This window comes from Anabrus simplex, chromosome 1 (genome assembly GCF_040414725.1).
Source record: "Anabrus simplex isolate iqAnaSimp1 chromosome 1, ASM4041472v1, whole genome shotgun sequence".
Lineage (NCBI taxonomy): Eukaryota > Metazoa > Arthropoda > Insecta > Orthoptera > Tettigoniidae > Anabrus > Anabrus simplex.
In genome coordinates this window covers 748,529,661-748,554,605 of record NC_090265.1, presented here as the reverse complement: position 1 = coordinate 748,554,605, position 24,945 = coordinate 748,529,661, and the positions used below count along the sequence as shown (strand labels likewise).

General features: G+C 40.6%; 1 protein-coding gene across 1 annotated transcript in view; it reads right to left on the bottom strand.

The window, feature by feature from the left end:
• The window catches only part of LOC136856904 (uncharacterized), a 92,899-nt gene extending 68,582 nt beyond the window's left edge, over positions 1-24,317 (bottom strand). Inside the window, exon 1 of the mRNA XM_068231043.1 lies at positions 24,294-24,317. The gene's annotated coding sequence lies outside the window, so the exon portion shown is untranslated. The remainder of the gene's footprint in view (positions 1-24,293) is intronic.
• Between the last annotated feature and the right edge of the window lie 628 nt (positions 24,318-24,945).

Genomic DNA, 24,945 nt, shown 5'->3' with positions numbered 1-24,945 from the left:
TTGATGGTGTCGAGTGTTTCGCAGAAGTTCTCCGTGTTTGCAAGATCCTAGAACACGAGCAAGGCTTTCTTTCTCTGCAGATCCGTCGACAGAGATTGTTGTCCAGTGACACACAGAGCGCTGTCCTTCTGATCACCTTTCGCCACTCGTTATTAGACAGACCGATGCGATTTGTGACCCAAGAATATACTGGTGTATACTATTTGCATAGTTCTACTCCAATACCTCTTTGAGTCAGTGAACACCAAGAGGAAAATTTACGATCTGTTAATTCTTGCCGAAATTTTTAGTATCGTACAGACCATTCCGGGCATTTACGGTTTCTCGGGCATCACTTTAGGGAATGTTCAGAAATTGCAAACATTGCTTAGTTTCCGTACGGAAATCTCTCGAGGTGAGAGCGTAACTTCTTAAGAAGTATGTTACATGCGTTAATGCACTGAAGGTAGGTGTCCCATGAAAAGGCCCTTTACACTTCTGTTTTGAATAGATCATGTTGTCTGGCGTATCAGGTGGAAGTTGCAAGATTTCCTTTGTTGCGCTTTTTTTTTATTTTTTTCAGGAGTAGGCCCTACACACCGCGAATAGTCGGCTACGAAATCACGATGGGCTTTCATGCAGTGAATGTCGAGAGTCCAACGTCTCTGTAGTTAAATTAATTACATGACGGTAACCTCTGTAGGCGTTGCAACACATCCTGGGATCTTGTCCGCATGGAGAAGTTCTATGGAATGCTCTACACCAGCGCCTCTCAAACGCCCAAAATCTCACCCGTGCAAATCGAGGCGCAGAGACTCCGTGCACTGTGCATCATTCGACTCGGCCCAACTCGGCTTGACTCGGATGGTGTAGTGTGCTGAGAGCGACGAAGCGATCGGTGACAGACGGCTTGTTTATCAGTGAAATAGATAAGTGCAAGACCACAACATAATAATGGAGCAACCTGTTTCAAAAGAAGCAAAGACTTCCGAAAGTCCATTTCAATCGAACTGGGAACTCGCAATTTTTTGCCAGTCGTGACGATAACGCCAAATGCTTAATCCGTGGGACAATAATTATGTGATAAGTTAATAAATTAAAAAGATCTATTTTCCAATACAAAGGCTTTGCTCAAATTCTACGAGAATTTGTCGAAGGAAGATTTTCCTAAGCTTCATCGAGAAACAGCTAAGATTATTTCTATGTTTGGATCTACATGCATATGTGAAAGGTATTTTTTCCTGTTTTGACTTGTACGAAAACTAGATTGCGTGCGAGTAGGCCTATTTCTGATTGTAATTTAAAGAAGGCTCTCAGAATTGCTGTCAGCCGGTCCTTTGTTCCAGGCATAACTGGTATCATTGCAAAGATGAAGGAAAAGAAGAGCTAGAGAAGATAATTGTCTGCTCAAACCAAATTGAAAGAAGAGTGTTTTAATACCAGTAACATTGTCCCATACAACAGTGTCACCGCTCACCGCACATACAGATTTCGCAGTGAGGGGAAAATCAGTGGGGAAGGTGGAGAAGGCGAAGATAGGCTGAACGAGTAAGACAGGTTTAGGGGAAGTGGAGTGGAGATTTGCCCTCTGGTCAACCTAGTGAAGTCGTCTCCTGCACTTGCGTCGTGCAGTGCACGGGCGCATGCACCCTGAGAGGCCCTGCTCTACACCATAAGACCTAGTCAACAATAACTAAAGCACTGAGAGGAAAATGTCTGTGAAGAAGTGCATGGCTTGGAATAAATAGCAAGATCAGAATGAACCCCCATCTAGTGGCGAGGATAGTGACTGTGCCGGCTGCTGAAGCCTGTCGCACTCCTCTGGGGCAATGATTAATGACTGACGGATAAAATGAAATGATATTGGAGAGTGTTGCTGAAATGAAAACAGGGAAAACCTGACATCCCGTATGAAAAAATACCTGTCCCGCTTCCGCGTTGTCAAGCACAAATCTCACATGGAGTGACCGGGATCTGAACCATGGAACCCAACGGTGAGATACCAGCACGCTGCCGCCTGAGCTACGGAGGCACTGAGAGAGACAGAGAAAAAGAAAGAAAGAGAGAGAGAGAACAACCAGTCGCTAAATAGTTTGTTGCGTAAATTGTGCAATCGAATTAGTGCGCTCTTTAAATTGTGGTGTAAAAATAAGCAAAGAGCACAGCACCATTCACTCACTGAAATGCAAAAGATGTTTGATCATGGTTATAAATTGCTGGTCATTTCATTCAATATGCCTTTACTGGCGACACATAGTGTCTACAGTGTACTATGTCTTCAGAGCAATTTTATTACACTTTTACAACATGAAAGTACTGAGGTATGAGCGATGCTAGTAATACCATTCCTTATGAAACCAGCCCATGTTATGAATGGTGAGAAGATATTGCTCGTGGGGTCGATTGATTCATGCATTTCAGTGAGCTTGGCAGACAGATATGTAATATCAACTTCTGGCTCAACGGTGAAAGCAACGGAAGACTACCTCACTCCTCATTTTCCTACTACGCCTCTTCAGTGATGCCTAGGCCATCTATGACAGCTAACGGTGGAGCTGTTGAGGATCCAACCAGCCTTCGGGCTGAGGACTGACCTTACACATACATGTCTTTATAAATAAACTAGCTGATGTACCCGAGCTTCGCTACGGAATTCTACACTGTATACAGAATTCTAGGCTAGGTAGTGTACACGTTGTGAGCAAGGCTGTATTAAATTGCATAGCTCTTAACGTTACCCTAGAAACGCGACGGGGAAGTCATCAAACATCTTTTCTCATATGAAGACTCGGTTAGGGAATTTTCATTGTAACGTCGGCCCGCTTGCCTACCATCAGTACCAATCAGGTTGGGGTGTTTTCATTATAATGACAGACACTCACTCTCTACGTGCCTTTTTACATCCTCAGAAACACTGTCTTAGTGGTTTTCCCAACTGAAATGAACATAGGTCATTACAATGACGTCAGTAGGAACGGCGCGATTAAAAGCAATGCTTTCATATGAAATACTCGATCAAATTAAACAAAACACACATTTTCTGACTTCAACGAACAGTCCTACGCTGCCGATATAACAGTCCAAAGTTCCAAAGCTGGAATGACGAAGCCGCAGACAGCCATGGTCCGTGAACACTCTTCGTCTTTTCCGGTGGAGGGGGGGGGGAGGGGGCTGGGGGTCAAATAGTGAAGAGTCCCAGGGCAAAAACTATGCCCTTTTACTAATCTGTTTCCTAGTAGTACCCAATGAGTCGGAGAATCTCAATTTACTACACTGGCGGCGGAAAAATCTATCTGTCTTGGAGACAGGTTTCTCCTCCAAGCCAGAGGAGAAACCCCCTCTTCACTGCTAATTTGGAATAAAATTTATCTAGAATTTAATGAAAGTGAAGAAGAAGCTTTTCTTAACAAACGGCTCTTTTCAGGGTTGAATGTTGAGTTATTTAGTAAATTATGGTGCTATAATTTGGAATAGGCCTAAATAGTAATTCTAGACCAGGCCATACTACTATTACTACTACTACTAAGTTGTGAGCCTCTGCCTTAGGCCTGCTCATTCAAAACAGCGCGCTAGAGCAGGGATCGAATAGCTGGAATACTATGATGAACCAGTGTGTTACGTACCAGCAGTATCAGAAAATGTATGCTAAAGAAGAAACTTTTCTAACTCCCCAGCTATTTCCCGCCAATATTCAGTCAGGCTGTTATATACGGTACGCAGCAGTAGTCCCATCTATCGGAGTTGAGTGGCAGAATATGAAGCAAAGAAGATCACAAAAAACAATGGTCAATATAATGTTATTGTTAATCAATGTTATGCACTTTCGATATTGTAGACCTTCACATTTAGTCTTCTTACGACTCTGAACTACCACTCTTATCATAGTCCGTACGGTAAAACTGAATATAACTGAAATGATCGGAAAGTGCACTCTCTATAACTTTTGTTATGTAGTACTTTTCGATAGGACCAATAATATAGTTATTTAAAAATTAAATTTTAGGCGCCTTCCCCTCAACTACTATTTTATCCACGGCGAATAACATTCTTTATAGCTTAGAGTGTAGCTTATTATTCCCCGACTCTATATACCGATTTCCATTAAATTCTGTCTACCCATTTTCTCGTGGCTCGACGCTGAAATGGACTTGGCAACAAAAATACAAATCCATGTATATCTGTGTTATAATAGCCGGTATGGTAAAAATATACTGGTCATAAATGAACGGAATTTAATTCTATATAACTGTACTTATGCAGTATTTATCGATAGGACCACTAATAATAAAAATATTTGAGAATTAAATTTTAGACCTTCCCCTAAACTACCATTTCACTCAGCGTGAATGATTTATAGCCTAGATTGTAGTGGCTCATCCCCCGAATTTACATACCGATTTTCATTAAATTATCTTCAGCCCTTTTCTCGTGTGCGTGTACATACATACAGACAGACGACAGAAATGACGGAGAAGTAAAAAAAGTGCATTTCCTTATTGCTGTGGACATGACCGATACAGAAGTACCATTCTTTTCAAATTCTGAGCAATGTACATACAAAACTCTTATTTTTTATATACAGATGACTCTGACTTCACTCCATAACGAAAGTGGAGGCCGATTTCAGCGCTGACTAGTGGAAACAATTGGAATTTGCGATCCAACTGAAAAACCGAATGCAAACGGAAACAATCGGTTGTAACGGTAGTTGACGGCTATCCAATAATTCGGTAGTTTTCATTCGATAATCCCGTTACTATTGTGTACTATGTTCTCTTGAAGCCCGGCGAAACCGTCAATGCACAGTGTTATCGCCAACAAATGATTAATATAAATTACACATTGATCGAAAGACGACCGGAATGCGCTAGAAGACATGGCAAAGTGATTTTGTTACCGACAATGCGCCGTCTCACACAGCAAAACCAGTGAAAGACACCTTGAAATTACTTGTACGGGACATCCTTCCGCACCCACCGTACTGTCCGGATCTGACGCCATCTGTCACCTCTTCGCATCAGTGGGGCACGCGCTCGCAGAGCAGCACTTCAGCACTTTCGAGGAAGTTGGAAAATGACTCGACGAATGGTTTGCCGTAAAAGACTAGCAATTTTTCTGGCACGGTATTCATAATGTATCTGAAAGATGGGCGAAGTGTGTAGAAGCCGAAGGCTAACACTTGTTATTTTATGAACAGACGATCGTATATTCATTAACTTATGGTTAAAAACCAAACCAAACCCCATGCCACTACAGCCCTTGAAGGGCCTTGGCCTGCCAAGCGACCGCTGCTCAGCCCGAAGGCCTACAGATTACAGATTGTGGTTAGGGAGACAAAAATGCATTTTACTTAAAATGAAACGTAATGACCACCATTACTTTAATCGGGACATTTTATCTCATTTTATAGACCATCGTAGGTATATACATCAAGGATGTAAATCTTGTTTCCATACGGAACCTAAGTATGAAATTCTTAACGTTAAACCATCGTAGGTAGGTATTTGAGTTTCCAAGCTCTTCACTCGAACATTGTGTAACGTTTGTTATTAGTCTCAATATTTCCGCCTATATCACTACCGACAAAAGAAACACGCTAAAAAATCGGTACTTTAATACAACAATCCACATTTCAGTAGTTACTAGCAAATGACTTATCGCCAGTTACTAGTACTGGCAGTACAAAACGTATATTATTACTTCAAAATCGATTTCAAACCGAATGAAAAGTATGGAATGCAGCGTATGAATTTGATACACATCAGTTTGTTGTCTGACATTAACCTCGCAATACACCTCCTAGAGAAGGTGCTAGGAGGTGCTGACAATACCGCTCTGGTCCCACAACTCTCTTTCACATTGAAATCACCACGTTTAAATTGTCGAAACCATGTCTCACACGTTCTAATCGATGGAGCGTGTTCACCATATGTTTCTACCAGCAAACGATGACTTTCCGTAGTATTTTTCTCTTGATTAAATAAGAAAAGCAATGCGTGCCGCAAACGTTCTTTTCCAGACACAAACGTCGGCATGATCAATGAACGATACAACACAGACGGTAGTGTTTGGCGGACTCAACGTATGTGTATTGCGAGGTTAATGTCAGACAACAAACTGATGTATATCAAATTCATACGCTGCATACTGTTCGCTGGCGCCATCTCTTGGTGAAAGCGGAAGACGTTATGCACACACCTGGCAAAAGATCGGAAATTATAATTTCGATACACCTAATATTAAGGGGGAAGTTGATTTCCTCGTTTCTCTACTTCAATACAGTTACGCCGTGGTACAGTAATCATTTTATTCTTTTACTACCATTTGCTTTAAGTCGCAGCGAGTCAGATAGGTCTCTTCTTGTGGGTGGGGGCGGTAGAATAACACCCACGGTTCCCCAGCCTGTTGTAACAGGCGACTAATAGGGACCCCAGGGGCTCTGAACTTTGGAGCGTGGGTTGGCGACCACGGGGCCCTTAGTTGAGTCGTGGCACTGCTTCCACTTACTTGTGCTAGGCTCCTCACTTTCATCTATCCTATCCGACCTCCCTTGGATCAACTCTTGTTCTTTATCGACCCCCACGGTATTAGAGCACATTAGGGCTAGGGAGTCTTTCATTTTCACGCCCTTCGTGGCCCTTGTCTTGCTTTGACCGATATCTTCATTTTTCGAAGTGTCCGGTCCCTTCCAGGTTTTCTCTACGATTCGTGTTATATAGAGGATGGTTGCCCAGTTGTACTTCCTCTTAAAACAATAATCACCACCGCCACCACCTTCACACAGATAGGTCTTATGGTGAGGATGGGATGGGAAAGGGCTAGGAGTGGGACGGAAGCGGCCGTGGCCTTATTAAGGTACAGCCCCGACATTTGCCTGGTGTGAAAATGGGAGTATGCTACTACTACAACTACTACTCCTAATAATAATAATAATAATAATAATAATAATAATAATAATAATAATAATAATAATAATAATAATAATAATAATAATAATGGCGTGTGGCCTCCGAAGAGGCCTGGTGCAGGTCTTTCGAGTTGACGTCGTATGAAGATGGGGTCCTGCCTATAATGAATTCTAATGATGAAGGCGACATACACACCCAGCCCCCGAACCATCGGAATTAACCAATGAAGGTTAAAATCCCCGACCCGGCCAGGAATCAAACTCGGGACCCCCTGGTCCAAAGGCCAGTACGCTAACCATTTAGCCACTGAACCGGCAAAATAAAAATAGTATTGTTACGTGCCAGCCCTGTGGTAGCGAAGGGACTTGTGAGTCAGCCGACCGAGGAGCTCCCAGCTGGCATAGAGGGCATGGTCGGCCTTTCCGTGTATTGTTCTCGTCGGTTGGCTCACCTGTGAGTTTCTTGGAGATACAGCGACAATATTGCGTCTCTGGCCACATCGCGAATATTCTGGTGCACACCGCCCAAGCTATAACAATGGAGGCCAGCCGCGAACAGTCAGTTGGTGCTGGACTCGGAGTCAGTGTAAGATCCAGTAAGTTGGGGTTCGGTGGCTAGGCTGAGAGCGACAGAGGTGTTGGCTATCTCTAGTGTCCCGCCGAGGTCTGAACGAGGAGTTGTGGTTGTGGTGTCGAAGTGTCCAGTGAGTAGGTGCGTACGCGACAGAAGACTGTGTGTGTGTACGTCTATGGATTGAGGATCGCCGTGTGTCAGTTACCGTGAGTGTGAGGGTAACTGGACCTGGGTTGTGAGTAGCGTCCTGCTGTTGAATACTGTTGAACTGTTGCTGTTTATGTCTTCACTGTGTTAGACTGTGTGAGTTACTAGACTGTCTCTGGAGTCGAACCAAGGAACAGTTATCGCATGTTGTACAGCCGGTAGCGATGTGCGCTGACTGGACTTGGAGAAGTGAAAGTAAGGATTACAGTCGACCGTAATACCAACGGGCCGGACCGCCTCCTGAGTAAAAAGAAGAGTGTGATCATTCTTATATATTTCTATTTATTGATTAGGAAAATAATCTATTTATTTAGTATATATAAGTACATTTGACTTGCAATCGAAAAGATTGATTAATTCAAAATAAATAATCTAAATCATATTCATCGTCACAATATTCACAATTACCTTAGCATCAATTGTAATGACCTTGGCTTCAATTCTATCAACAACAAAAAAACTATTAATGACCGAGAAAAGAGCTACCCCTTTGAGTGCGAATTCGATCCTAAAAGTTCAGCGCGACTTCCCTTCTCTTTACGATTCTTCTTAATCACTGTGATTTTTCTTATTTTTGATGTGGAAATCGCTCTCCTACCGATTATCATTATCATAAATTGATCTAATATAACATCATGAAAAATTATTAGCATGTGCTTTTATTCATTATATTATTAGCTTTATATCATGAATGAAATCAAGGTGTTTTGAATGAGCTTTTTAGGGTTGCAGTTAATTATAACATTTGATTTGCAACGATAAGATATCTATTAATAATGAAAAGGTTGAACCTAATAGTTATCTTATCGTTAATCTCAATTCAATACGGAAACATTAATGAAGTTCATATCTTTAAATTTGATTTGCACTCAAAAATTATTCATCTTCAATCTACCTTAAATAAGAAGCGATATATTGCAATGAGTTTCGACCTGGTCTTAGATGATTACATCCTTATGTACCTTAATTGAAACCAAAATAGAGGTGTATTACTGTTAATAATATTATTAAAATGTATTTCCAATGAAAGAAATACATACACACACACATACATACATACATACATACATACATACATACATACATACATACATACATACATACATTTTCATTATAGACTGTTATGCCTTTCAGCGTTCAGTCTGCAAGCCTCCGAGAATTTACTAAACGTCGCCACAATCCTCGATTTCCAACTAGTGTTGTGGCCTCATTTAGTTCTATACCTCTTATCTTTAAGTCGTTAGAAACCGAGTCTAACCATCGTCGTCCTGGTCTCCCTCTACTTCTCTTACCTCCATAGCAGAGTCCATTATTCTCCTAGGTAACCTATCCTCCTCCATTCGCCTCACATGACCCCACCACCGAAGCCGGTTTATGCGTACAGCTTCATCCATCGAGTTCATTCCTAAATTAGCCTTTATCTCCTCATTCCGAGTACCCTCCTGTCATTGTTCCCACCTGTTTGTACCAGCAATCATTCTTGCTACTTTCATGTCTGTTACTTCTAACTTATGAATAAGGTATCCTGAGTCCACCCAGCTTTCACTCCCGTAGAGCAACGTTGGTCTGAAAACAGACCGATATGAAGATAGTTTCGTCTGGGAGCTGACTTCCTTCTTACAGAATACTGCTGATCGCAACTGCGAGCTCACTGCATTAGCTTTACTACACCTTGATTCAATCTCACTTACTATATTACCATCCTGGGAGAACACACAACCTAAATACTTGAAATCATCGACCTGCTCTAGCTTTGTATCACCAATCCGATATTCAATTCTGTTGAATTTCTTACCTACTGACATCAATTTAGTCTTCGAGAGGCTAATTTTCATACCATACTCATTGCACCTATTTTCAAGTTCCAAGATATTAGACTGCAGGCTTTCGGCACAGTCTGCCATTAAGACCAACTCGTCAGCATAGGCCAAACTGCTTACTACATTTCCACCTAACTGAATCCCTCCCTGCCATTTTATACCTTTCAGCAGACGATCCATGTAAACTACGAACAGCAAAGGTGAAAGATTACAGCCTTGTCTAACCCCTGTAAGTACCCTGAACCAAGAACTCATTCTACCATCAATTCTCACTGAAGCCCAATTGTCAACATAAATGCCTTTGATTGATTTTAATAATCTAACCTTTAATTCCATAGTCCCCCAGTATAGTGAACATCTTTTCCCTCGGTACCCTGCCATATGCTTTCTCTAGATCTACGAAACATAAACACAACTGCCTATTCCTCTCGTAGCATTTTTCAATTACCTGGCGCATACTGAAAATCTGATCCTGCCAGCCTCTCTGTGACCTGAAACCACACTGGTTTTCATCCAACTTCCTCTCAACGACTGATCGCACCCTCCCTTCCAAGATGCCAGTGAATACTTTGCATGGTATACTAATCAATGAGATACCTCGATGGTTGTTGCAATCCTTCCCGTTCCCTTGCTTATAGATAGGTGCAATTACTGCTTTTGTCCAATCTGAAGGTACCTTACCAACACTCCACGCTAATTTTACTACTCTATGAAGCCATTTCATCCCTGCCTTCCCACTATACTTCACCATTTCAGGTCTAATTTCATCTATTCCTGCTGCCTTATGACAATGGAGTTTATTTATCATCCTTTCCACTTCCTCAAGCATAATTTCAACAACATCATTTTCCTCCTCCCCACGAGCTCGGCTGTTTGCAACACCACCTGGAAGATTTCTTTTTACATTGAGAAGATGTTCAAAATATTCCCTCCACCTCTCCAGTGATTCCCTGGGATCTATTATGAGTTCACCTGAATGACTCAAAACACTGTTCATTTCCTTTTTCCCTCCCTTCCTAAGATTCTTTATTACCGTCCAGAAAGGTTTCCCTGCTGATTGACGTAGCCTTTCCAGGTTATTACCAAAATCTTCCCATGACTTCTTTTTGAATTCAACAACTATTTGTTTCGCTCTGTTTCTTTCATCTACGTACAAATCCCTGTCAGCCTCGGCCCTTGTTTGTAGCCATTTCTGATAAGCCTTCTTTTTACGTTTACAGGCTGCTCTCACTTCATCATTCCACCAAGATGTTCGCCTTTGCCAATCTTTACACACAGTTGTTCCTAGGCAATCCCTTGCTGTTTCTACTACAGCATCCCTGTATGGCACCCATTCACTTTCTATATCCTGAACCTGCTTACTGTGTTGATCAAATTAAAGCTGCTAACTTTTTATTTTAATGGTTTAATTCCATTAACATTTCTCAACTTATACACTTTAAATAAAACAATACATTTTCATTGTATAAATAAACTACCTCATTTCCCTAGTATGCCTCTTCAGTGATGCCTAGGCTATTTATGACAGCTGTTGGCGGAACTGTGGAGGATCAAGCCAGCCTTCGGGCTGAATACCCAACAACATACATAAATACAAGTTAAACAACTTCCCAACATCTTCAGTGTTGTGCTCTGATATAAGCTATCCAAGTATAAAATTAACGAAGTCAACATAATCATTCATAAAACAAAACTAATCAAGTAAACTCTTACTACTATTATTTTGTCAACTTTGGATTACTCGAGAATACTGAACATATTGTTTATAAATTATCTGATCCCCTCAATCCCCTCTTCAACCTTGATCAAGGTTTTAAAAACTTGCTTCCCAAGGAATAGAGGTAAATAACTCACCCCATAGGTTCTAATAAAAGGCATAAATCATATAGAACCTAAAAAATTAGATAATACAAATATCCTCAACGACATTAAATTATAAGATAAAGAAAACTTAGAAATGTCCTAATCAACCTCCTAACACTCTGACAAGCTAAAGCCAACAACTTTAATCTACTTGGTAAACAAATTATAGAAGGTGATGGAAATATAATTCAACTCAATATACACCCCCGTAAAATCGCCATCATCACTAACACTGATATTCTTTATAACATAATTCAACGTCATTTAAAGGATGAAATGAAGTAGAATTAAATTCACCCGTTATTGAATAATATACTAATCGCAATGAATAACACACTGTTAGACATGTAGAAAAAAATATTTTAAAAACTGTAAGTAAGGGTGTATTCTGCCCAGTGCCGGATTAAGGTGTTTGGGGGCCCTGGGCTATTTAAAAATGTGGGGCCTCTTCTTCGTAACATCACGTAAGACTAGCATACTAAAGTCGTTATAGAACTACTTCCACTTAAATTGATGAATAGGGAAGTGCTGAAATAGAATACAATTTTTCTCTATTTTTCATGTTAATATTTCATAATGCCAAAACATATTTTACATTTGTCTCATCATCACTATCAAATCGACATACAAAACAGAACTTAATACGAACTCATTCCCATTATCTTATTGGCATTACATGAATTTAAAATCTAAAATTTAAAACTAAATCAACATGTAAAAAGCTAGCACAAGTGGTATTATGAGATAACGAAGGACATTGTAGTATTATGACTTGTACTACTTGTTTACAAGTCATAATACTACATTGTCCTTCGTTATATCATTTGGCAAACTCGTTCCTGCCTGCAGTAAAGTATCGATTATCCGAATGTCGATCAAGATAAATATCGGCTAACAGAAAGTGTCCCAGTCAGCAAATTGAAATATCTGCGTTATGCATATCCGCAAGTGCTGTGACAAAATAACGTTTTCTCCTTTCTACGTCAGCAGCCTCGCATCCAAAAATACAGAAATATCGTTAAAATATATTATAATTGTAATCTAGGTCCATTTCAGCCAATTGTAACTCTTTTCATCCAACGTTTACCTATTTTTTACTCTGACGTAATTAACAATACTGCCGTTGGCGTCAGTGGCGCATGAATCTTCGCTTGTGGCAGGTATTGAAATGAAATGAATGATTGCACAGTTCGCAATGACGTCTGAAGGAACACAGGTCATTTTATGTTTTTCCGATAAATTTAAAATAGACTAGTTAAAGATGGTGTTGGCGGGTCAAGATTAGTTCAAGAATTTGGAGCTGGAAGAACACAGTAACGAACATTTAAATGAAGAGTGATACCTATTCAAAGATTATAAGTGCATTTGACAATAAGGACGGAAGCTTGAAACAGATAAACTTTGAAAATGTTCAGTATTACTCCATTGCTCTTATGGCGTAGGATCAGACTTTTCGCAAATGATCGGCTACCCGAAAACTCACTTATCTGATCGTTCCCATTCCCGAATACTTTCGGATAATCGATGCTGTACTGAACTGACCTAATTGGTAGTTGAATAACTTTTACATTAAAACTGTCTTTTTCCTTGCCTTCAGATTTGCAAATGACTGTAAAAGATCATCGAATGACAACTCCTTTGTTATGTCATGTTCTAAAGACATGATAGTCAAACCGTCCAGTCTTGGTTGAAGCATGGTTGACCGTAATTTATTTTTGATTAGTGCCAGTTTAGAGAAAGAACGCTCTGCTTCGCAATTGGTTATTGGAATTACCAAATACAATTTCAATGCCACAAATACATTTGGAAATACACTAATCAAATCATTTTCGTATATGTATTTAGCTATCTCCTGGCAAGTAACTACATCTACACTTTTAATGAAATCATAAAAATGTTTAATTTCTAGTTTCAAAGATTCGTCGAAATCATCTCGGTAAAATTGTAAACAGTTATTAAGAGAAGTTTCATCCACAGTACACGAAGCCTTACAGTCTACTAGAAACTGGAACAATGACTGAAATGTTTTGTAGACTGAAGGCGATTATTAAGTCCACTACATAAACTATCAATTATCACCAAAAATGTTTCTACTTCAAATTCTTTTCTTCCTTTCAAAATAGTTTCGTTAAGGGCATTACCATCAGCATATCTCTTCTTTGATTGTCTTTCAGATTTGTGCTCAAAACCTGTGAGATATTTTTCACATAACCTTTTAGCTTCCTCTTCATATTTGTCAAAATTACCTCTTTCATTGATTGTGAATGTAACCAGAGACTCCAGAAGTTTACAACCTGTTAACAAGTCTAGTGTAGGTTTCTGTAAACTCACACTAACTTTATCAAATCTTTCCAAAATTTCATGCCAAAAGACACACATAAAAGCCGATTCAAATTTCATGAACTTATTTTTCAGTGATTTTGCTTCTCTCTTCTTCAGCATTCTCACATATAATATCTAATACACACAAAATATTGTCATAGTTGATACGCAAGGCTTTCACTGCTTCATAATGACAACACGATCTGGTTTGACTCAAACTCTTCAGGTGAAGAAGTTTGTAATTTAAGTGCGGTTCCAAATTTCTCGTCAACATAGCCCATTTACGAGGAGAGCTTGAGAAATAAACATACAGTCGTTGTAGGTAAGCGAAAAACTTCAAAGCTTCACGACAGGATTCAACAGCACTTACTCCGACTAAATTTAATGAGTGTCCTGCACAAGGCACGAACGGGGCAAATTTATTTTCCTTCTTTAGTTGTGCCTGGAACCCATTGTACTGGCCAGACATATTCGCCGCATTATCACAAGAAAGACCTCTACATTGACTCAACGGTATGCTTTTGCTATCCAAAAATGATATTACTTCATTAAACAATGAGTTTCCTGTGTGGCTTTCTATAGCCTTAAAACAAAGGAACCTTTCTTTGACTTCCCCAGAATGAAGATATCTACATACAATTGACAATTGGTCTACATGAGCACAATCCGGGGAAGAGTCTACTATCAGTGAATAGTAATTTGATTATTTTATTTCACTTAGGATTGTATTTAACACCTTTCCCCCATTAAATGAATCTGTTCTTCGGCAATTGTTTATGATAAATACGAAGGGTTCCCTTTTCCTTCATTACCGTGTTTTGAAATGTGCTCCTTGAGAAAACGGTCAAACTGGGAAATTAGTTCAAGGATTCCTAAATAATTCCCATTATTATGCACTCCAAAAATCTCATTTTCTCCACGAAATGCTAGTCCTCGCACACACAAAAATTTTATGACTGCCACAATTCGTTTCAACACCTCGCCCCAGTACTGGGACTCTAAAGTTATCTGTTTAACTAACTGACTATCAATTCGCGAGGAAATTTTCTTCCTATACAGCCAAGAATTAATTGCATTCCTATGTTCTATACTGTTTTCATGGCTACTGACAGCTTCGTCTGCTTTTTTCCAGTTACAAAAACCACGTGAAGAAAATGCAGAGTTCATCTTGTCATTTGAAAGTAATTTGCAATGGTAACAAAACACTTTTCCAGTAGATGGTGAATATACAAGCCAAATCCTTTCAACAGAGTCTCCATTTCTGAGTTTGCGCATAAACAAACTGTCTGACAAATAACGATTTTGCGATTTTTGCACTTGTTTGGATTCAAGATACTTTCCCGTAACTGAACGATTTTGAAAGTATTGAGGCCCAAGCTGAATACTGTACATTGCTCTCTAAACTCGTCCATCATGCACTCAGGCCAATAACCAGGATCAGCAGAAGGAAGATTTGAAGCAGGACTGCCATTAGCAGTGGCAGAGCTGCAACCAGGCTCTATGACACACACGGCCTCATTCTTGAGTACTAAATCTGAACCTGCAACATAAGAACACAAGTAATTTACTTGTGTGTTAGTGTATTTAGACAGCCCCGTGGTGTAGGAGTACCGTGTTTGCCTCTCACCCGGAGGCCTCGAGTTCCATTCCCGGCTAGGTCAGCGATTTTCAGCTGTACCTGAGGGCTAGCAAGTGGCTCAATCAGCCTGCGTGATTACAATCGAGGAGTCATCTGACGATGAGATGGCAGCCCGGGCAAGAAAACGAAGAATACGACCGAGATGATGCGTTGTGCTAACCACACAACACCTCGGAATCTGCAGGTCCTAGAGGTTGGGCAGCAGTCACTTGGTAAGACAAGGTCCTCCGCGGCTGTAGACCTCTGGGGTTTTTTAATTCGTGTATTTATTAAATAATTTATTACTAAGTAAGTAAACGTGTGACCACACCGTGTCGGGTCTGGGTTTAATTCGGAGTGCCCTGATCAAGTTATTGAGACCCCATACGAAGGCACCCCCCAGGCAATGCTGGAGAAGGTACCTGGGTCTCCGGGGGTGGCAGTCATTATTGCTACCACTACACCAACGAGGTCGGCAATTTATTATTTACGACTTCGAGTATTCCATACAATGTGACTGAAGTTTAAAATACACATTAGGATTCCCTTTCATTGTTCCTAAAACCATTTTCCTAATGCTCATGCTTTCCAGTTCCGTAAAGACCTAATCTCTCATAAAACAGCAGACTTAGATATGACACTATTCGCTTACCTGTGGAAGATTCCAATTCACCAGTAACAGTCTCTTCAGTCGTCGATGCACTTGTAGACTTCCTGTCAAAAAATGTTGATATTTTCGGCAACTTTTCAATTTCTTTCAAATGTTGTTCTTTTAATTTACGCTTTTTAGCACCACTAGATATTTTCTATCCATTTTACAGGAACAATACAGTTGTAACTTAAGAATGGTTCAATAATCAGAGGTGAACTGGAAGTTCTCTTCCTTATGCAAAGATATAGTATTACAAGCGCATTCCACCGCGCTTCCCCTGTCCCCTCCCGCTCAACTTCCTAGACCTCTTCCCCCCTTTTCCCTCTGCCGGCACTCGCAAACTGCCAGATTTAAATTTTCGTCAACAATAACCTTTACAATAATTACAGTGCGTAAGTAGCGAGGATTCGTACCTCCGGACGGTAATTGATTCTAGCAGCGATGAAATACTAACGCGGACAGCTGATAAGAAGGAAGAGCGCTGTTTGATATTTTGCGAGCGTAAATATTCATATACATGCACGGAGGTGGAGCAGCAGGCCTTTTTATACCATTTTAGGTCCGGCCAAGGGCCGGGGCCCCTTGGCACGCGGAGCCCGGGGCTGCAGCCCCTTTAGCCCCCCCCCCCCTTAATCCGGCCTTGATTCTGCCGAAGGCAGGTCCGAACCTCCGCAAAGGTGTACCGAGCCGGAGTTTACGTACGGTAGAGTGGCCAGTTCCTTTCTACTCCTCCATTCCCTTACCCCACCACCAACAGCGCGTGGCAACTCATCCAAATCTTGACCACGCCCAATGTTACTTAACTTCGGAGATCAACACGGCTGCAGCCGTTGACTTACAAAACTAAATACATTAATATAGACAATCCAACAATTTCTAAAATTAAATCCTTAGAATAGAACCCAGCCAAGAAAGGTATACAACATAACGCAAGATTAGACATATTAAAACACATAGCCGTTAGCGGTATTTTTGACTACAAATATTTCCTATAAATCGAATATCTTGAGAATCCTTTATAATTATGAATTATTGAACTAGCACATATACAGTAAATAAAAGAGCCTTAAATGACAGATGGGTTAGAAGGTGGAAAAAAAGAAGCCAATTTTGGAAATCCTATAGCTAAAATTCTTATTATTAATCCCTTCTTCTTCTTCTTCTTCTTCTTCTTCTTCTTCTCCTTCTTAATCTGTTTACCCTCCAGGGTTGGTTTTTCACTCGGACTCAGCGGGGGATCCCACCTCTACCACCTCAAGGGCAGTGTCCTCGAGCTTCAGGCTCTGAATCGGGGGATACAACTGGGGAGGAGTACCTCGCCCAGGCAGCCTCACCTGCTATGCTGAACAGGGGCCTTGCGGGGGGATGGGAAGTTTGGAAGGGATAGAAAGGAAGAGGGAAGGAAGCGGCCGTGGCCTTCAGTTAAGTACCATCCCGGCATTTGCCCGGAGGAGAAGTGGGAAACCACGGAAAACCACTTCCAGGGTGGCTGAGGTGGGAATCGAACCCACCTCTACTAAGTTGACCTCCCGAGGCTGAGTGGACCCCGTTCCAGCCCTCGTACCACATTTCAAATTCCGTGGCAAAGCCGGGAATCGAACCTGGGCCTCCGGGGGTGGCAGCTAATCACACTAACCACTACACCACAGAGGCGGACTATTATTAATCCCAGTTGACTTAAAGTTGACAAAGCAATAATTTTCAAATCAAATTAGCTCCTAACCCAGCAATAAATATAGTTAAACCGGCCATAAGCAATAAAAATTTAGACAACCACGTATCAATAAATGCTCTATTAAATCGAATCAACAAGTAAACCTCTGTTGTAACCAATGTAGACGAATGAACGATGTCGGAGCAGCATGTGAGTGCATTTAATGAGTCATACTGAAATAGAGTAAGAAAACAGACGCTAGCCTTGTCATTGATGGGAAATGTTCAAGCAACAAGTAATTAGACTACCTGAGAAATAATTACTGCAAGTAGTCATTAAAATTAGAGTTAATTTACAGAAAGCCAGTCTTAAGGAAATCACTGATATTTTTTCGTATGGGGCTGTAATAATGGAGAGGTTTTGTTTTTAGTGGCTATGGTCGCTAGTGAGATTTCCCCGACGCCGTATCGAGAAACGGGACTAGGATCTCCCTGTAGGTGGGAGATAGAATAATACCCACGGTATCTCCTGCGTATCGCACGAGACGACTAAAAGGGTCCCCAGAGGCTTATGACTTGGGAGCGTGGGTTGACAATCTCGGGGCCCTTAGCTGAGTCCTGCGATTGCTTCCATTTATTTGTGCCAGACTCCTCACTTTCATCTATCCTATCCGACCTCCCGTGGTCAACTCTTGTTCTTTTCCGACTCCGACGGTATTAGATGTCAAGGCCTACGGAATGTTTAATTTTCACGCCCTTTGTGGCTCTTGTTTTTCTTTGGCCAATACCTTCATTTTTCAAAATGTCGGACCCCTTCCATTTTCCCCTCTGATTGTATTAATAGAGGATGGTTGTACAGTTGTACTTCCTCTTAAAATAATAATCACCAGCACAATCACCACGGGGCTAACAGGTAAACAAACAAACAAACAAACAAACAAACAAACAAACAAACAAACAAACAAACAAACAAAAAGACCGACAGACTGAATTTAAATATACTTTGGATGAGGTAATTGTCCCAAAAGATGGCAAGTGTAAATATTATAGGTGTGAGATTTGAAAGTAATTTGCACTGCAAGGATCACGTTGATGACATTTACTAGAATATGCAAACAGTGTTTGGCATCCTCACCAGGAATACCTAATAAAAGAAATAGATGGTATGCAGAGGAAAGCAGCAAGATTTGTAACAAGGGATTTCAGGAGAAAAAGTAGTACATCAGAAATGTTAGAGAAACTTGGGTGGGAAACTTTAAGACAAGGGAGAAAACTAGAGTTATAGGAGAGGGAGCATGGGGGAAAATCCGTGAGATGCTTCAGTTGGAAAATAATTATATCGGTAGGGCTGACCACAAGTATACAATTAGATGTTTTTTTTTGTTTTTTGTTTTTTTCTGCAGAAACGACTGGGGTAAATTAAGGATGAGCTGTGTGTTTAATAGAAAAATTGTTAATGTAAACTGTATAATACTGTATTTTAGGAAATGTCTTATTTTCTTTTTTTAATTTAAAATTTAGTGCTTGAGAACAATGCATTTTTGTGTATCATTTACCACCGAGGTAGACACCGCGTTTGCAAATAAAATGATTATTATTTGAAAACAAAAAAACAGCAGGTGAGACTAAACATGATACCCTGGAACTTTCGAAATAAAGTTAATGGCTTGTGGCGTTTCAAATAATTAGCCATTTACTTTAAAAATAAAATCGCAATACCTGGTTCTTAAAATTCACACCGTTAGGCATAGACATCTTTGGGGAAAGTATGCCTACATCTTCCTGCAGGAGCACTTGAAGGACTACCTCATCTAGAACTGATGAAGCTATAGTGGAACTGAATGCATTATTTTCACCAGTTTCTGTATATGAATTACTACAATGTGACGATTACAATCTTATTTCAAGAAGTAAATTACGAGTAAAAATTACATTATGTAAAACGCAAAGATTACAAGTAAACATTACTAAGAACGTAATCACCGAGCTCGATAGCTGCAGTCGCTTAAGTGCAGCCAGTATCCAGTATTCGAGAGATAGTGGGTTCGAACCCCACTGTCGGCAGCCCTGAAGATGGTTTTCCGTGGTTTCCCACTTTCACACCAGGCAAATCTGTACCTTAATTAAGGCCACAGCCACTTCCTTGGCACCCCTAGCCCTTCCCTATCCTATCGTCGCCGTAACACCTATCTGTGTGAGTGCGACGTAAAGCAACTTGTAAAAAACGGAACGTAATCGATACAAGTAATTCGATTACTTTTGTTCAATTATGTAGTTGCCAACTCTGAGCCTAGAACACACACAGGATATGCCTCAACATAAATAAATTACTGTTGAACCGTTTTGCTGTGCCGTGACAGACAGAAAACTAAACCTAATTTCGACTTTTGTGTATCTAGCCTATTCCGAGATAGTGGCAGTGTTTAATTTGTAGCGAGCTCTCAATGTATGGGGGAAATATAAAACACCGTCTGTTTTATTTCAGGGTGACCCAATAATTCTATTCAACCATGGATGGCTACAAGTCTCTGTCCTCTTCAACTAAATAGCAGGGCAATACTCCTCACAACAACGACCATTAACACTCTTCCAATAACTAAACAAACTCCCTGACTTTGCGACGGTGCCCCCCCCCCCCACACACACACACACTATTCGCAGCTAGACTTCTTTTTAGAGCTCGGGTGGTGAGTATCGGAATATTAGCGATGTAGCTATAGGTCATTCCAAATCAGGGGCGGTTTCTCCATAAGGTTGCAGGTTTGCGCTACCCCCATTAAATTTTTATGTTTATTTTAGGTAAAGTTTTATCATTTGGATTACTCAACTACTGTATTTACATTCAACAAGACAAATCTTTCAAGAGCTTGAAAGAGCTAATATTGACTACAGGGTACTTTACAACCCGGTACTCTTAGATGTTCACTGCAGGAGCCGAAAAGTTTGCAGCGGGAAGTCAACCTGAGCTAGGATGAATCTTATGCTGCTCGAGGGGTGCGCGGGGCTGCTAGAAGTGTGCTTTTTGGCTGCTAGAGGGGTGCGCGGGGAGAGGAAAAGATAGGCGTGGCTTCTTATACATTGCTTAAATGGAGGTTTACAAATAGCTTAATATGATCATATTAAGCTATTTGAGGTTTATCAACCTGGCTCCTCCTACCACGGCCGACTGGATCCCTCGCTGCGCTAAGGAGCTACCTAGAGCGACGAATCAAATCGGCCGTGCTCCTACGTAACCAACTACTACCATAGTCTCTAGAGACCGTTGCTGCTCAATGTGAGATTCTGTTATAGAACAGGAGTGTCATCTAGCGACACCGGATGGAAGTTCATCTGCTGGATCACGGCCGGTTGGATCCCACGCTGCGCTCCGTAAGTAGCTAGCTAGAGCTATTCGTCCTGGCTAGAGCGACGCATCAAGTCGGCCGTGGTTGAATATATAACTGTCTCTAAATTTGATAATAAACACCGCCATTTCTTTTAGTATAGTCGTGAGCTTTGTTATGTGCGTACAAGCTAAGTAGCTTATTGATTTCGTTGTGTAAACATTCGTGTCAGCATGTGTGTTTTTATTATTGTGCGTTTTTATCAGTTAGTGGTATTTTGCCAGATCATGAATTCGGTGCAGTCTTTAATGTCTAGGCTGTTTCCCCAACGGACTGCCGAGGAACAATCCGAGGTGAAACGAATGGGAAGGCCCACGCCACGTTTCATTTAGAAACCAGATACATTAGAAAAGGATATTTTTTCAATACCGGAATTAGGCTACCTCAAAGTGTTTCATTTCAGTATGGTAAAAGAGTTTTTAAATGAAAAAATGTTGATGCGTTATAGTAATATTCCTGAAAATAGAAATGTAAAATGTTTGTTTTATTTTTAATAAAAAAGTATTGTTGATGTATCTAGATTTGAAAATTAGCCTGTAATCATATTATGTCATTGGTAAAAATTGTGCACCACTGAACTTTTAAACCATCAGCCGCCACTGCATTCCATGTTAAGAAATCAGTATTGCTCTTATGACAACAGGGTTGTCATACTGAACAGCTCTGCTCAACATCATCGCGGGAAAACGGCGGCACATAAACGTGTGAAATGCAGTACTTACGTTCAAAGTAAAAAGCGGAAGAAGCTAAGCTGCAAATTATTTTTATGGACTAAAGGGGACGGGTGGTTTACAGGGGCTATTTTCTTTTGTACAGAATCAGAGGTAAACTAATACACATAATAAAACCAGCATTGAAGTGTAAGGCAAATTGGGAGAGAAAATAGACAAATAATTTTTATGGGCTCGAGGGGTTAGGGATGCATTTAATAAATTTCACCAAGCAACGCGGGGTACTACTGTGCTGTCGTATCGTAACGTTCTCAGCCATAACGCAAATAAATCACTGTATTAATGAACGTTCTCAGCCATAATGCAAATAAATCACTGTATTAATGATAAAAGAAAGAAATCACACACGTAGGCTAATCGAATAATACTCACTCAACACAAGACAAGTACGCACTGATTTAAAGCACACGCAACAATTAAATACTGCAGGCGACTTCAGAAGAGAGCTGCCGGCGGTTCACAGAGTGAGGGACTACATGATGCTTGTACCAGAGCAACACAGAAGAACGACAATGAAGGCAACGAAGTGATGACTGTTCTCGCCATTGTGCTTCCTCCTTACGAATGTATTTATGAAAAAGAAAATATTATGTAGGCTAATTATTTTAATAACTCACGGGCAAAAATTATTCATCCTTTTTTATCTATCTTTCATAATACATAACAAAGTACAGTGTAATATCCCTTAATCACGAGGAATTATGGGTGTCTCAGAGGGCGTGTGTTCACTCCTTGTAAGTCCATAAGAGCAATACTGTTTTCTTAAAGTGGAATGAGCTATAGAGACTGAAGATTCTCATTGCATCTCCCAGAAACGAGACGGACAGAAGAATACAAGGAAAGGCTGGCTGGGAGCTCCCTGGGCATATGATTTACTCGTATTAGTCCCTTCCAGCAGGAAGTATAGAGGTGGCACGTAACAGCAGTTACGCCACTGTTTCGAGATACAGACTTCGCGACTACTTGTTCAATCAACGTATTTTCCGCGGTGTTATCAGAAAAGCTCAGTCTATAGTTTTTCTACAATGATTACAGTGTTTTCTCATTACAATTCCCGAACATCGACTCATTCTTGTGAAATTTTCAAACCGGACCCTGCGATTTATTTGAACCTAGAGCACCAACAGCCATGCATGAATTTTTACATCTCACTTTCTTTTGTTCAACGATCAACCGCTCATTTGCATTTTCGTGTCCAACTTCAACAGAGTGAGAAACCGAATATCGAACTTTAAATCGCTTGGCCAGTATGACAAATCCCTTTTCATCAAAACAAGCTGATTCCTAGGACCGCGCTGTCGTCGGAGGCGGGCTCCAAATCTCAAGATGTTTTCACTTTGAACACATACCGTACTTTACTACAGAAATGGGCAATTTTTTACGCATTCTGTTCTGCTAGTTGATACAACTGAACAAATATTAGAAACATTTCACGCTTAACGGGTATTACACCTGTTACGCTTTTGGTTGGTAATCATAGTAATAGTAATAATTCCTAAGAAAAGAGGGAGGGGATGACTCCTATCAACCATACGCTAATGTGCTATGATAGAACACCAGACCAAGCAGAGTGCAGGGAAGCGTGAGGTATAAAATAACTACGCCGTCCGATTATCGTGATCAAGCAACCACAAACAATAAATGTAATATCGCAAGACGTCAGCAGAGTAACGTATGAAATTATATTTTGGACCTTTTCCCAAGAGGAATTCCGTAGTAGGTACACTTAGAATAAATGGGAGGGGATACAAGAATGATAACACCCCAAACAACAGGTTTCAAGTAACAGATTGTATTATAGTAGCACCAAAAAGAGATAACATGTATTATACAAGAATGAGTAAAATAGATAATCTTTGGTATACACAGGTACAAGAAAAATGGGAACAACAGACGATCAAACATAAGTTATCATTAACATTGTCTTTGTTAAGGTACAAAATGATTAGATCAGAAGAATTTTACGTGAATTGAAGTCATTCAAAGTTCAACTACAAAGAAGTTTTGAGGAAGCGTAATCAATTTTAACACAAGTAGAATGGAACATTCCCTAAGTTAGTAAGAGACCAAGTAAAACAATATCTTATTCCCACAAATAAACACACTTTGCTTCAAATAGGAAAGAAGGTAGAGTGTTTCACAAGTAAAGAGAAGGTATACTATCTGATTCGCAGACCACGATTTTACCATTGGTTAGCTTTTAAGATTTTCATAAAGTAACATAGAAATAAAATAGGGAGAAAAGAACGAGGGAGAACACCAGTAAAAGAAAAATAAGGAAGTGAAAGAAAGGGGATGGAAAAATAGGTAGGGATCAGGCTGCAAAGTCCCAGTTCAAAATGATGGAAAATGACGTTCACTACACCACACGAAAAAGTTCCAGGGCACTTATAAGGTTGCCGGTCCACAACTCCTTCTCCTTGACACTCCGATAATAGGTCAGAGAAGCGAGATTTAGTGCACTAAAATTTTTGTTGAGTCCTGAAGGGACTAAAGTTCAGAGTCCAAAACAGTGGCAGAGCCTATCGAGGCAACAAAAGGGCAAATATGAAAGCATAATAATAATAATAATAAGTCTGCTCACCCGGTCTGAAGAAGAAGAAGAAGAAGATTAAGTCAGGTTAAAACCAACACGGACCAGCCGTGCGAAAAGCACAAGCTCCCACTGCTTAATTGCAATATGCGAAGCACACCTGATTGCCGGTCGAAAGGAAGCGGCGAGTTATATAGGCCAGGGAAGGCAGGCCTAGAAAGCACTGGAGACAGATGACGTCAGGAAGTGACGCGAGGAGGGGCGAAAGCCCAGCAGTAGTGAGGGAAACTAGAAAACAGACGGAACGAAAGCAGAGCAGTATAATGTCTACAGGGACAGAGCGATGAAGTATGCACAAGGTAAGAGAAAGGTTGAGATCGGGAGCACGTAACATACTCCCACCACCCAGAAAAATCCGAAGGATTGGTGCCAAAGAGGTGACGAGGCAGCACGACGACATGAAGATGGTGACGAGGGTTGCACAGGTCGTCCAATGTGGCGCAGATGAAGACGAAAGGCGGCTCAGATCCCACGATGTGAAGAAAATACAGACAGCAGATGAAGCAGAAGCCCGATGAGACGAAAAGTGAAGACAGGAGATGAGACAGATGCCACGATGTCCCGAAGAGGAGCCATCTCAGGGACAAGCAGGATGATGCAGCAAAAAAAGGAACAAAAGATAAAAATAACATGAAAGAACAAA